General features: G+C 50.9%; 1 protein-coding gene across 2 annotated transcripts in view; it reads left to right on the top strand.

Annotated features, from left to right (window-relative positions):
- Positions 1 to 4,277: 4,277 nt before the first annotated feature.
- Jak1 (Janus kinase 1) overlaps positions 4,278 to 14,194 on the top strand; it is a 92,556-nt gene continuing 82,639 nt past the window's right edge. For both annotated transcript variants that reach the window (XM_021255589.2, XM_004841520.3), the window contains exon 1: positions 4,278 to 4,462. The gene's annotated coding sequence lies outside the window, so the exon portion shown is untranslated. The remainder of the gene's footprint in view (positions 4,463 to 14,194) is intronic.

Raw genomic sequence — 14,194 nt, 5'->3', positions numbered from 1 at the left:
CACTCAACACTTCCCATGGTGCTGGGTACAGAGCATGTCCAGTGAATGCAGGCGGGAGATTCAGTGAGATGCGAAGTAGGTCCGAGAGCTCAAAGTGAAGCTCTTGTGAAGACGCTACGTAAGAAAGACAGAGTGAACATTTGTGGAGTATTCTATTTTCAACATAAAATGACACCACTGATGCAAAAAAGTAGCAAAGTAGATACTATAGGACATTTAGCTGTACAAAGCCTAGAGTCGTAGAGTGAACATTCATGCTGACTTGCTCACCCTTCATCACCTTGAATCTCTTTCTTTCTCGTATGTGCCACTCTCTGACATTATTCTATTTATTCCTTCACTTGTTTTCAACCCTTCTCTTTGCCAAGGAACCTTTTCCTTTTATTCCACTTTTGTATTTACAGTAGTGCACAGTGCCTGGTACACACCAGGTACTCAAGAAACACCTGTCGGATGCATCTATTAGCCTAAGAGCCCACAGACGAAATCACAGTGCAAACAATGAACAAACAAAAATCCAACAATTCACAACACTCAGCAGTGGGAAAATGGAAAGCTTCTGTGAGTATAGTTTTTCTTAGGGTAAAGAATATGTCAGAAAAATGCCTCACAGAGAAAAGGCTATTTTTAATGACCTCATTTTATAAATCGACACAAGATGCACTGGTCCCAGTAGGTGGTGGGAAGAGAACAAAAACAGACCGTATTTCTGCTGTCCCTCCACATGAATACTGATACATGAAGGAGAAAGGTAGAAAGAAACCAGTGAGGAAGCCTACAGGAAATCACTGACCTCCTTAATAGCTGTGAAAATTAAAAATTAAACAGGGTACATTTAAAAAACATTAAAGGTGCAAGCCATTTAAATATTATAATGTCCACTGTTACAGAATCTGACAGTGCGTACATTTTTCAGGGTGATGTAAGTTTACAGAGACTGAAGGAACAGAACCTACGAGTATGAATTTATGAATTCAGAATCTCAAAATATGCAACCTATTTGACCAATAATCCCTTTGCCGTGAATCTCTCCAAAAGTAATTTTTAAATGTTAATATTAAGTTTCACTTTTAATTACTATTTAAAAATTATGTGCATGAAGAAGTGCATTAGTTATGAAGACATGTGGAAACACAGAAGTATGCTTATAAATTTAAATTTACCAAATCACATGCATGCCATGTAATTTAAAATAAAATTGAAAACATAACTGGAAGAAAATATATCATGTCATAGAAGCTTATGGCTGGTTTTACCTCTTTAGGTTCCAACCTTTTGTAATTGAATTTGGTGATTTGTACAGAGGGATTTTAGTTGAGTGTTGTTCAACACAACTTTTCAAAGGCAGATCTCGTTTGACTGTTTTCCCATTGTTAAGTAGGCAATAGCTCTGGCAGAGGAATAGATGGATAAGAACACGCTCTTTTGATAACTTATGTGTTATCATGTGTGTATGATTTTTGGTTGGACGGTTATTACTATGGTTTTAGACAGTTTCCTGTGAAGAGCCTTCCACTTCATCTGAAGCAGGAAACAGTGAGGACCCCAGCACAGATAACTCTTTAACATGAAGATAGGAGCAAAAAGCAGCTTTTAATGTTGCCGGTGCCTCAGCGAGTGACTTCTGTCAGTCACAACAGCCCCAAATAGAAGTTTGCGCTTCCTTATATTCCTCTTTTTACATATACGCAGCTTAATTCCACTGGAGTTTCCCTGGGAATATAGCAAGCAGGATTTAACCAAAGTAGGGGAGTGGCGAGGGGGAGAGCAAAGAGCTCTGGCAGGACTTTCTGAGTCCGTCACACTCCTTTGGTGAGAGATTACAGAAGTTGTCATGGCTGCTCAGGTGCATTCTACAAAGAGCACAGTTACCTAGTTAAGCCATTGTTGCCCCATTCCATATGGAGGGGTGGGCTCCTCTCTCACATCCACTTGCTTGGTTTATTTTAGATGCATGTCACAAACTGCATGTTAGAAAGGGACATTTGGACCCGTTTCTCAGCATGGCTCTCGCTGGTGTCAGATATTCCCTACAGAGTGACTTTAAAGATCCCTTCTGCTGTCAAACTAATTCTGACTTCCTTATTCAGTTTAGTTGGTGGCATCCTTGATCAATTTGTCAGCCAACTCAGAAAATGTGAGAGGCATGTGGGAATCTTTCTTCTCTGCTGCGCCCACTCGGCTGACCACTGATCTCAGGCTTTTAGCATCTCCTGAGCTCACCAGCCTGGGCGGAGCTCGGCATCTGCAGTGCCTTGTGATTCCTCTCCTTGCTCTAGTTCAGGCTATCCCTGGATTGGTGGTTCTCAGTGTGTGTGGGGTGTTCCCTAGGGAACATGTGGCAATGTCTGAAGACATTTGTGGTTGTCATGGCTGCAGCCAGGAGAGTGACAGGTTAGGGCAGAGAGAGGGTGCGAGGGGCCTGCTGCAGGCACAGTGGGTAAAGGCCCTGATCACTACTCACCAAGCACAGGCTGGGCACCCTCTCAACACGGACTCTCCACTGTCCAAGTGCTGAAGCTGAGAAAGCTGCCCTGGACGATCCTTCCAAATAAACACACACCTGCATCCATACCTGCACAGCACAGTACTTCTCTCAGGTAAAGCTTCTGTATGAGGCTGCTCTTTTACAGTCTTCAGTCACACAGCATGGACCATTTCTGTCCCAGTGTGCGGATCCTCCTCAGCTCCCGGGATCTGGCTGCTACTTGAGGTCACCTCTGACTTCTCCAGGCTGGGCTGGGGGCCCCTGCGTCCTTCAGAGGAGCAGGTCACAGTAAGGCCTTGATGTCTGTCTGCTCACCCCACTGCACAGTGAGCCTGCTGAGATCAAAGTCTCTGTAAACCAGGATCCTCAGCATTGCCTGGCAGGAGGCAGTGGACGGAAACTCACCCAAGGCCCCGTGCCTGTTCTACTTCGTGAGCGGGCAGATTTGTTCTTCAGTACAGTGGGGTTGCTATTGCTTTCCTTCCTTTTTTTTTGAGACATGGTCTTACTATGTAGCCCAGGCAGGCCTCAAACTTGCAATGCCTTGGCTTCCTAAGTTTTAGGACTACAGGCATGTGCCACCACTCCAGGCTTTTCTTTCTTCTTTTCAGTTCAGATGAGGAATTTGAAATGTTCTTTCACATCTCAGTCTACACTCATGCCACTCCCACCTTCTTTAAGACTAAATCACTAAAATCGACTGGGCCCGTGCCGTAGACCAGGTCTGTATGATCTTAATTCACCTGCAGTGAGGCCCTAATGAAGAGGGTATGAGGCGGAGTTCACAGGTGAAGACTGATGCAAGCAGCCCCGGGGGGTCACAGCGAGGCTGGCGGACAGGACGGGGCGGAGGGGGGGGGGATGTCACTCGGGCTGCCTCTCAACTTTTATGAGAAAACTGCAGAGCTTAGGGAAACCGGGCGGTCCGAGGTGGGGGCCAAACTAAAACCCACGATCAGGCTCGGCCAGCGGCCAGCGGGGTCCGGACAGGCGGGCAGTGAGGAGGCCCCGGCCCCGGGGGATTTCGCTGGGGTTTCCAGGAGGAAGCTCGGAGGCGGAAACTGGGAGAGGACAGACGGGGCCGCTCAGGGCTCCCTGCGGAGGCTCAGCGAGGATGAGGGATCGCAGTGAGACCACAGGAGGATCTGCGGTCCCTCCAGCGAGGCGGGCCGGCTGGGCCCACCGTGGGGCGCTGGGGGTGCCCGCAGGTGGCCGGGAGAAGACGGCGGGGTGCACCACGAACCGAGACTTGTCTGCTCCGGGGCCCCACTGGCCGAGGCCTCGTCCGCATGACTCTCAGGAGACTGTGGAGAGCCTGACCACAAACCGGCCTTCCGTGACTTGGTTTCCCCTCCCCAGCTCTGCACCGGGGGTGCGGAGTCCCGGCCGCGGGCCCAGGCTGGAGGCCCGATCTCTGCTGAAGCTGCTCGCCGGGATGGGTTCGGGGCAGAGCAGTGACGGCAACGGCGACCAGGAGGCGGAGCCCAAGAGGGTGGAAGCGGCGGCGGGGGCGCACTGGCTCCGGCTCCGAGAGCGCGCGCAGGGGTTCCCAGTGGCCACGCCCCTCCTCGAGGCCGCGCCCACGGGCGTTCCGGGAGGCGGGGCCGCGGCTGGGGCGGGGCTCCCCGTGGACGGGAGGCGGGGCTCGCTGTGAGCAGGGGGCGTAGCCTGCCCTTGCGGAAGGCAAGGCCGCCGCTCTTGGCGTCGCGGGGAGGCGGGGCCTACCGCGGGGCCTACCGCGGGGCCTACCGCGGGGCGGGGGCGGGACGGGGCCCGCCGTGGGCGGGGCGAGCGGTGGCTGGCACGGGAGCGACGCGATCGCAGGCCGGGGCGGCCGCGGAGCACCGGACGCTGAGGAGCTGGCCTTCCCAGCCCGCTGCCTCGCGGCGCTCGCTCCTCAGCTCGGGCGCACTCGCCGGCTGCCTCCGAGCGGGCGTGGACCGGACGGCGCGGCTCCCGGCGCACGCGGAAGTGGTGAGTGTGGGCCCGGCGGCGGCGGGGGTTTCCAGCGGCGCGGGGCGTGGGGCGCAGGGCTCGGAGGCCGGCACCCCCCCCCCTCCCGCGGTCGGCCCACGGCCGCGACTTCCTGTTTACTGGCGACGGACCGGGCCGGCCGCGGGGTCGGGTCGGGGTCGGAGTCGGGGTCCGAGCTGGGGTCCGAGCTGGACGCGGGCCGCGCCCCGCCCTGCGGGCCCTGTGGGGACCCAGCCGGCAGCCGGCGGCAGCGCGACACTGGGCCGCGAGGAGCGGAGCGGGGCTGGGCGCGAGAGACGCCGCCGGGGTCGCGACTGCTGTGGGCGCCTGGCGTCCCAACCTGGGCCGGCTCGGGCTCCGACTCGGCAGCCCCTTCATCGGTGCCGGGCGCAGGGTTCTCCGGGCTGGCTCGTGAGTTGTGCCGCCGGGGCCCGGTGTCGTGGCCTGTCCGTGTCCGTCCGCGCGGGCGGCCCTCTGCGAGCTCCTGGGCGAAGCCCCTCCGTGCGCGCCGCGACCTCGGCCCAGGCCTCCACTTTTCGAGCTGCTAACGTTTCCCCCGGCCCTCCGCCAAGGCCTAGGGTTCCCTCCGTGGTGTAAGATCGGTTTACTTCCTTCAGGGAGGAAGGCCTTAAAAACGGGCGGCTGTGAGATGATGAGTGTAAAGCGGAGACAGCTAGATGCGACCCTGGAGTCTTTGGTTGTTTCTTCTCATAGATTAGGTTTGAGTTATGTGTGGGCTCACACAGTGGAAAACGAGTTTTAAACGACGCGCAATTTGAATTGATTACATTTTTCTTCCTCGTTTTCCAAAACCCTAGTTTGGTCGTTTTGTTGTCCATCACTTTTGCTTTTGGTGATGCCGTGGGTTTCCAAGACCAGGGAATCTTTTTCGGGGAAGGGTCGGTGTGTTCTTTTGTACTTTGCGGTGAAGATTATTGGAGACCACCGGGGTCCTGGAGACTTCTGGTACAGTAAGCTCTGTAATGTGGAGAAAATGTCTCCACGTCGAGATCTGGGTCACTTTTAAAGAGTCGACTCCGTCGTGCCATTGTGAATGGGAACAACTGTGATCTTAATTCTGTGTATCATGTTAACTATCTTACTTTCTGTGTATAACTACATCTTTGTATTTTCGTAGTACCAGGATTTCGAGGTTAACACCGCAGCCAGTTTAAATTGTTGTACTCATTTCATAGTATACTAATTTTTTAAATTTAATTTTATTTTTTTGGTACCCGGGATCGAACTCGGGACCTTGCGAGGCAGGCCCCAGAACCCCTGAGCTAAATCCCCGGCCCCATCACAGTATACTAATTATTTACTCTCATTGGGAAATGATGATAGTGAATGATTTAGACATTGACAAAATAATCAAAACATTTCCCAAAATATAACTACATTTTGGTTTGTTGTAATTTAGGCAGTTTTAGTATCAGTTTGGCTAAGGCTGTACTTGTAATTATCTTTTTGATCTTTTGATAGCCATTCTTTGCAGATCTAAGGTGTTATGGGGAATAGGTTGCAAAATCTTTTGAGCTCAGGCACTTGAGTGAAAATAAGGAATTTTGCGGGTAGGGTTGCTTTGGGTTAAATTGCATGAAGAAACTTAATCTGAGGATTGGGAGGTATGTCAGTTGAGATTCTATGTTTATAAACACTAGGGCTTTCAACAGCAGACTACCAGCTACAAATGCTAATAATGTTCTGAAGGAATCACTCACTTGCTTTGAAGTACTATATATTTGGAAGCTCACCAAGTGAAGGAGGCATCGAGAACATGCATAGGTCTATACCCATTTCTATAGAGAATAAGTAAAAATAACTGCATTAGTGAAGCCTGCTACAAAGACCAGGTTCTGTGTTTTCTCACTTCAGATTCCTCTGGTGTCTTTTCCCTCTAAGCATCCATGGCATTCTGTATATGCTTATATGTTCTAGTGAGATGATAATGTATTATTAAAAGATTTGTCTGAGATGTGCATATTTGTGCAAAGAAAATTTTCTTGTTCATTTCCACATTAAAAAAAATAGTTTCAATTGGTTAATGAGCTGAATCTTGTTGAGTAAGCAGCTCCTGCAGGGTGGCTTCGTGGTGTGTGGAGGGGGCCTGCCATGGAATAGAAGCACCAGGGGACCTTTCGAATTCTTCTAGACAAGTGGTCCTCCTCTTGGGGCAGCTTTGCACCCGAGGCGCTGTTTGCAGTATTGGAGAGGTTTTTGGTAGCTGCACCTAGAGGGAAGGGGTGGTGCTATTGGCATCTAGTGAGTAGAGAGGCCAGGGATGCTACTGAACATCCCACAATGGACACGACCCTCCCTCCCCAGCAAAGTATCATATGGCTATAGATAGATGTCGGTGGTGCCTAAGTGGAGAAATCTTGTTTTAGGATTTTGGGCAGGAAACAAGAAGAAGGTCTGAACCCTGTCAGGGCAAATCATTTCACTTTGGCCATTGTTTTCCTCATCTGTACAGCAGAAATAAAAATATCCACCTTGGTTATCTCACAGAATTGCCGGGGAAGGTCAGGTAATAACGCAGAGGTAATGCATGGAAACTGAAATTCTACACAAATTATAGTTATTATAAAGACATTCTTTCCCTAAATGGATTGTTAGATACATTGGTAATTACTAGGTTAAAAAAGGTAGATCATTTGATATTATTATTTTTATGGCAGTATTAGGGACAAGCCCAGGGTCTTTTACATACTAGGCAAGTGTTCTACCACTGAGCTACATCTCCAGCCCCTTTTGAAACTTTTTTTTAGGCAGGATCTTGCTAAGTTGGCCTCCAACTTGTGACCTTTCTGCCTCAGCCCCTGGAGTAGCTGGGACTGCAGGCCTGTACAATCAAGCTTGGGCATTTTTACTTTATTAAAAATTACACTGCAGGCTGGGTGTGGTAGTGTGCAGCTACTTGGAGACCCGAGGCAGGAGGATCACTTCAGCCCAGGAGTCTGGCCAGCCTGGGCAACACAGTGAGGCCTTGCTCTCAAAAGAAATGAAGCAGAGGTGAATTACATTATGAGAGGCACTGAAGACATTGACTCATTGTTTTTACGTACTTTATGCTGATCTCCAGGCTGGGTTCTTGGTTGCCCTGGTGCTCCCTCTGAACTCCTCGCTGTCCCCTGCCCTCAGCTAGGTGTGCAAGTCTTGCTTCCTGTCGCAGAAGCCCTCTGCTAGCGTGAGGTTTCACACTGCTGCCATGTCGAGGGGCCGCCTTCAGGCAGGAAACCAGCTCTTCTGAGTGCTCTTCCTCTGCAGCACCCAGCGCTAGTGGCAGCTTGGAGGCCGAAGCAGCTGTAAACATTCAGCTCATTTCCTGAGACCTTCGTGTCCAAGGGTTTATGATCTTCGAGCCTTCCCAGCTGGCAGTGGGCACACAGTGTTCCTGGGTGCTCAGAGACAAGATGTGCTGTTGGAAGCAGAAGGGAAATTTCTCTTAAGTTGCTCTGGCCAGATGACAGCTGGCATTGGGTGGGATATTTTTAATCTGGGTAACTGACTTTACTCCACAGAAATAGCCCCATGGCATTTTGTTTATTAATTTAGCAAATATTTGTTGGGTGCTCGCTGTGAGTCTTAGAGAGTGAATGAGTAGAACAGAACACGCAGAAGCCTCTGCCCAAGTGGAGTGTGCAGTCTAGTGAAGCCCCTCAGGGTGCACCCAGCTCCCAGAAGCCTCTGGACACTCCTCGGAAGTCTGAGGACAGAGAAGGGCTTCCCTTTTTTGTTTTCTTTTAAAGTTACAGATGAATCCCATGTTTTTGTCTGTACAAACATGTCTCGGTACCTGCCAAATGCCTGGAGTGGATGAAGCTAGCCTCCTGTGCGGCACAGCTCCGGCGCAGTGTGGCTGGTGCTACAGTAGAGGTGAAACTGAGACCACCCGGACGCTGATGAGAGCGAGCCCTGCATGGAGCCTTTTCCACGTGATTGACCGAGAAGTCCGTGGAGAGGGCCCCGGGGTGATTCGGGAAGGTCATCGAGGCGACAGAGGTGTGGGTATGGGCGCAGGTGCGGGGTAGGTGGCCCTTGGGGAAGCAGCCGAATGACTGGAGCAGACCACTTGGATGGTGCAAAGTGGGCAGGCGGTGCGGAGTGAGGTCGGGGCTGCGGCCTGGGCTGATTACCCGCAGAGGAAAGATGAGGAGCCTTTGACGATGTGGGGCTCGGGAAGCACGAGGCACGGAAGGCCCTGTGCAGGGTCAGTGTCTGCAGCTGTGTGCACCCTTCCTCCGCCCCATCGCAGGTGGTGCTGTACTGGGCACAGAACAGGAAGTGAGTGTGTACGCCTTCCCTGCTCTGGCTGCCCGGGTCTACACCTAGCTGGCTTTCAGAGGGGCTGAACAGAAGCCTGGCAGTAGTGGGGCGGAGCTCAGGGGCTGGTCCTGGCTGGGAGTGAGAAGTAGGTCTGAAAGGCAGCCGGCAGGCTCCAGGGTGTGCTGTCTGGGGTGTTGGGTGGGGCAGACCTTTGTAGCACCCTGGCAGTTTGACGTTGTCACTGTCACCACCCAGTGTGGTAGCTGGTATTGGTAATGGTGACCATGGGAGGCATTCAGAAGAGGTCAGGGTATAGAGCATCATCGCACGGAAAGGAGTCTGATCTGGAGCAGAAAAGGGCCACGTGGCATGGCAAGGAGGGCCACAGGAAGAGGAGCTGCTGCTGGGTTCCTGGAGGGGAATTCGGCTCTAACTCCAGAGCTCGAGCTCAGAAGAGGCTCCGCAGCTGTTGCACCTGTTTGTGTGGGACTCACAACAACCTGCTCCCTCTGTGGGAGGCTCTAGGTACAAAGCAGGTGGGTTAATTGCATCCTAGCCTTGCTTTCTTCTTGGTCTTGATAGTCTGTTTCTACCGGCTCCAGACCCAGGCTGTTTGATTCTAGCTAGAAGGACATGAACACACAATGCCTGTTTCCTTATCCATAGAGCGAAGGTAAAGCTGGTGGCCATCTCTGGGGTGATTTTGGGGTCTCGATGATTATACCTACACAATTTTTTTTTTTTTGGTACTGGGGATTGAACTTGGGTCCTTGCAGCAGGCATCAAAACCACTGAGCTAAATCCCTGACCCCTACAAAAATTTTAAGTGATGGTCGGAAGTGCTACCCTGTAGGTGCAAAACAAACATCAAAACAGTGGTTGGTATGCTTTATATTAGAAAGGCTTCACTTAGAAGTGGGTAAATCAGAACAGTTCAGTGTTTAAACGGCACTTTCCCAAGTCTAGAAGTGTTTGTTGTGTAGACAGCACTCAAGGTGGTAAACTGTGCTTGCTTCACTTCTAAGGACAAGTGAGAACCACTGGAGGTGTCTGCTTGGGTAGGGATATCCTAGATTTTCTGGGAAGGTTCGTATGGAGATGCTGTTGCTTCCACTGATGCAGTTTACTTAGCTGGAGGTGGGCTGTGGGCAGAAAGGCACCAGGCCTACCTGCTTGGAAAACAAGGCCTTCAGAGTTGTTTGGAAATTAAAATCTTATGAATCAGCTCATACTGCAGCGCATTTGGCTGGTTAAGGAACGTAGGAGTTAAAGGAACTCTCATTTTAAAGTCTCCACTGAATGTTGTTTTACAGTTTCTATTTCGGTGTACATAGTATGCTTTCCTAAAGCAAGATTTACGCAAAATACAAAATTGTTGAGTCAGCCTGATGTGTGTATGTGTGTTTGTGTTTGCATATTTAAGTTCGTTTCCTCCTTAGCGATTCTTATGCTGGATGAATTTCTTGGATCTGGACAGTATCTTAGTCAAGAACAGCAGTAGCACATGGTTGGAAAAGAGCTGTTGGTATGCTTCTCCCCCCAGTTGCACTGAGTCCAAAGGACTCAGCTGTGTCTTCCCCTTGGCGAAGGAGAAAGCAGCGCTCCCTAATTGGACAAGAGTGGGCAAAGGAATGGGGCCCGCCTGACCTGGGAGGGGCTGCCGGAAGGTGTTTAAGAAATAAACCCAGCTGTTCCCCTACAGTCAGGGCAGTGCCGGATTGTTATTAATGCAACTCTCATTTGTTTTTCACCATGTGTAAAAGGCTTAAGGGTATTAGATGACAGCAGTTCACTCAATTAAGCATGATTACATCTGTAGCCTTGCTGCATAGTTCATTTCCTCACACTGTAGGGAGACTATAATTCATAGCATTTTTTAACTAGTAGAAAAAATAGAATTTTAAATAATCTTTCATGCTACAGTAAATGTGAAGAGAAGGGAAAAGTGGCTGCCAGCTGTGTATCTTCCCAGCAGAAAGTCTTGCTGCCGACCTGGCGTGGGGGCCACACAGAGAGGCAGGCAGATGCCTCGGGAATGTTCTCGTGCACAGCTCTCTCGGGGTTCAGATATGAGCTGTGCCCCAGAGTCTCCTGTGTTGGGAGTGGGGATGGGCACAGTCGCTTGGTGTGTGATGGATGCTGACTTCAGAGGACCTCGCTCTTGCCCTTGTTGACAGTGCGGAACCCGTCCCTCATGTTGGCCGGAGGTCGAAGGTCAGATTGGCCTGAACACAAACTGTGGATGTCTTTTTCTTTCCCTTTCCCCACTGAAACTTCCCTGAAGGCCCTGTGAGTGGCAGGTCTTTCTCACTTGTCCCTACAACTGGGGAGAGGACCCACTGTATGCACTGGGGAGCAGGAGGCGAGGTTCCTGCCAGCATGCTCCCCTAGGGGCTAAGCCTGTTGGTAAATAAGACACTGCAGCACTTTTTTTTTTTTTTTTGGTGGTTTTTTGTTTTTTTTTTTTTGGAAACGGTCTCATCATGTAGCCTAGGCTGGGCTTGAACTTTCGGCTGTCCTCCTGCCACAGCCTCCTGAGTGCTGGAATCACAGGTGTGTGCCACCATGCCTGGCTGCTCTGCTTTTCTTAATACATCTTTATCTAGCACCCTCTAACCCTTAGACCTGCCATCAGAAATTATTTTGTGGGAAGGGAAAGGTGATGAACATTTTCAGCCTCAAGGGCCATGCAGACTCTGTCCTAGCTACTGAATTCCACCTTTGTTATCCCTGAAGCAGGCGGAGGGGCAGTGTTCCAATAAAACCCGATGTACAGATACCGAAATCTGCACTTTTACCCCCACCCTGTTTAAATCCGAGAAACCCTGGTCAGGTCATTGGCTGTGCCACACAGGTGGCTGGCTTTGCTGGCTCACCTGCTGACCTCTGCCTTTCCCTTCTCCCCACCCACCCGTCCGATTGCTCTCTAGGCCCCTTGGCTCCCTTTCCTGGGACCTCGTGCCTCCTCCTCCTCCCCAGCCCACTCCTCAGCCTTGGCCTGGCTGCTCCCGCTTTGGCCTCCCTCTAGCCTGTCGTTGGGCTCTGGTGAATGATCTCAGATCCTTGCAGTTCCCTGGTCACAGGTCCCTAAAGCCCGCAGCCTGTAGAGAACAGGGCCTCTGCCCCTGCCTGGTGTGGGCAGTTGGTACCAGGAACTCAGCTTTCCTTCTCAGCATCTGTCTGCACCATATAACTGCTCAGTATTTTGCATTTAGGTCTCCTGGAGGATTTCTGCATTTGTTTATTTTTTTTTAATGCACGTTGCCCATGCTCTGTGGTCTCCATCTGTCAAAATTCTGCCACTTTCAAGGCCTTTTCAGCTGTCCTTGATCTTCATCCTCTGCAGTCATGTGTGACTCTGCTTTAGGACATCATTTTGATTTTTTATTGTTTTTAAGACAGGGTCCTGTATGTTGCCTAGGCTGGCTTTGAGTTCCTCTTCCTCAAGCGATCCTCCTGCCTCAGCCTCCTGAGTATCTGGGGACTACAGGAAGGTGTCACTGCACCTGCTTCAGTTCCCTTGCAGACTTCCACTGTGCAGTCCCATGGCCCTCGGGGACAGAGCCATCTAGTCGTCATTATGTCCGCTTTCACGGGGGCACACGGCTGTTCATGGAACAAAAGCTGAATCCCGTGTACGACTGCACATTGTACCTGCACAGGAAGTGCAAAGTGGCCTTATTTTTGCTGAAGGGAGTTTGTCACGTTGATTGTTGATTTTTGTGTAAAGTGGAAGGGTTTTGTGAAAGATCACCAAGTACTTTGGAAAGCTTGATTATATTCTTGGTCCTACCAGCAACTTAGGTAAGTAAGTGCAGGCACGTTCTTCTCAGGGTTTGATATATTTCCTCTTATAAACAGAAGGAAGGAAGGGAAAGAAAGGAGAAGGAAAGGAAGAGAGGAAAGGGGAAGGAAGGAGAGAAGAAAGAAAACTGCTGTAGCTCATTTTGTTTCCTTGGCATCAAGCTCAGGGTTCGGTTATGAGCCTGTGTTTGGCTGATGCACTTTCTTCCCGTAAACCCCTGCCTCAGTCTCCACCAGAGCATCCGGGGCTCATCTTCCTGTTGGTGAGTGGCTCTGTAGGGTGTGTATTTATTTACACAGGGATCCTCAGCTCTCTCTTTTCTGGTCCTAGAAATAAACAATAATCGCCCCTTTGTTTCCCCTGCAGTGACGACAGGGGTTGAGGGAGTCAGCCTGGGGAGATGGCAGATGGCTTTGGGGCGGAGTGGGGACCCTTGTGTGGGCTGGCGGGCTGGCCAGCAGTGAGCGTGCGTGTGCATGTGTGGCTGTCGTGGTGAGGAAGCTCTTCCTGTGTGTCAGCTGTGGGGTGATGTGCTCTGCATTTGATACTTAATTTAACCTTTTCAATAGCCAGAGAGTGTGATTTTAATGGTATCATTTCTCAGATGAGAAAACAACACTAATAAGTGGCAGAGTTGGAGCTTAAATCTGAGGTTCTCTGGCATAAAAAATTCTGCTCTTCAAAATAACTTCCTGTTGGCTTGTCACTGGTCCTTTCGTCTCTTTGCTGACATCGGCATTTAAAATGAGACCCTAGGAAACTTGTTCCTGTCCTGTTTTCCCAAGAAGCCTGATGTTTCAGAAGCAATTCTTGGTTTTTGGGGCAGCAGCTGGACACATCTGTGTGGCACTTGGCACTGTTAGGTGTGGAGTAGTGGGGTCGGCCTGAAAGAGCCCCGTTACTCCCTTGTTGCCCAGGCTTGCCCTGCACTCCCAGGCTCAGGAGAGCTGCCTGCCTCAGTTTCCCAAGGAGCTGGGACCCCAGGTGTGTGCCGTGATACCCCACAGCATTCCTTTCTAAAAACATTTCGGGGTAGGCCGGGGTGCATTTAGCTGTAGAACTTGTGTTTTCTTGGGGAGCCCTCTGTGACAGGACCACCGTGGGCCGGGTGGCAGGCTTGCCTGGCGTGTGCAGTCCCAGCTGAGCCCTCACTGCACACGGACACTGCATCGTAAAGCACTCATTCGGGAAGCTGTAGGCTCTTGATTTATAGCGACAGGCGACTGTGTGACGTGACTAGTGCTGACCTGCGGGAGTCAGAGTGTACCTGTGGTGGCCTTGTGGAAGGCTCACTGCACTTGGAACCTGGAAGTGCTAGCTCAAGGCTGTCCCTGCCACCTGGAGCTCTGACGCTCTGACTGTGGGTTTACAGTGGAGCCTCAGTTTTTCTCAGCTGAAAATGGGCTGCCCCAGGAGCCTGTGAAGGCTCAATGATAGAACATTCAAGAGCTTCAGGCAGTGCTTGGGAGCCGGAGCTGGAGCATTTAATGAAAGTCACCACCACCTTGCCCAAAGTCTGTGGTGAATGCATCATGTTTCTGCTCTGCCAGGCGCGAACTTTATAGGCCAGTATTACTCAGGTTATGACCTTCCGAGGTGTGCATGGGTGGGTGCTGATCACAGAGACACTGGAGGAGGATAGCAGCTCAGAGGCCGAGTCT

This window comes from Heterocephalus glaber, unplaced genomic scaffold, assembly GCF_053883595.1.
Source record: "Heterocephalus glaber isolate CG9 unplaced genomic scaffold, H.glaber_assembly_v1.0 deba00001442, whole genome shotgun sequence".
Classification (NCBI taxonomy): domain Eukaryota; kingdom Metazoa; phylum Chordata; class Mammalia; order Rodentia; family Bathyergidae; genus Heterocephalus; species Heterocephalus glaber.
The sequence above is the reverse complement of the archived record's forward strand: the minus strand, read 5'-3'. Positions and strand labels throughout refer to the sequence as shown.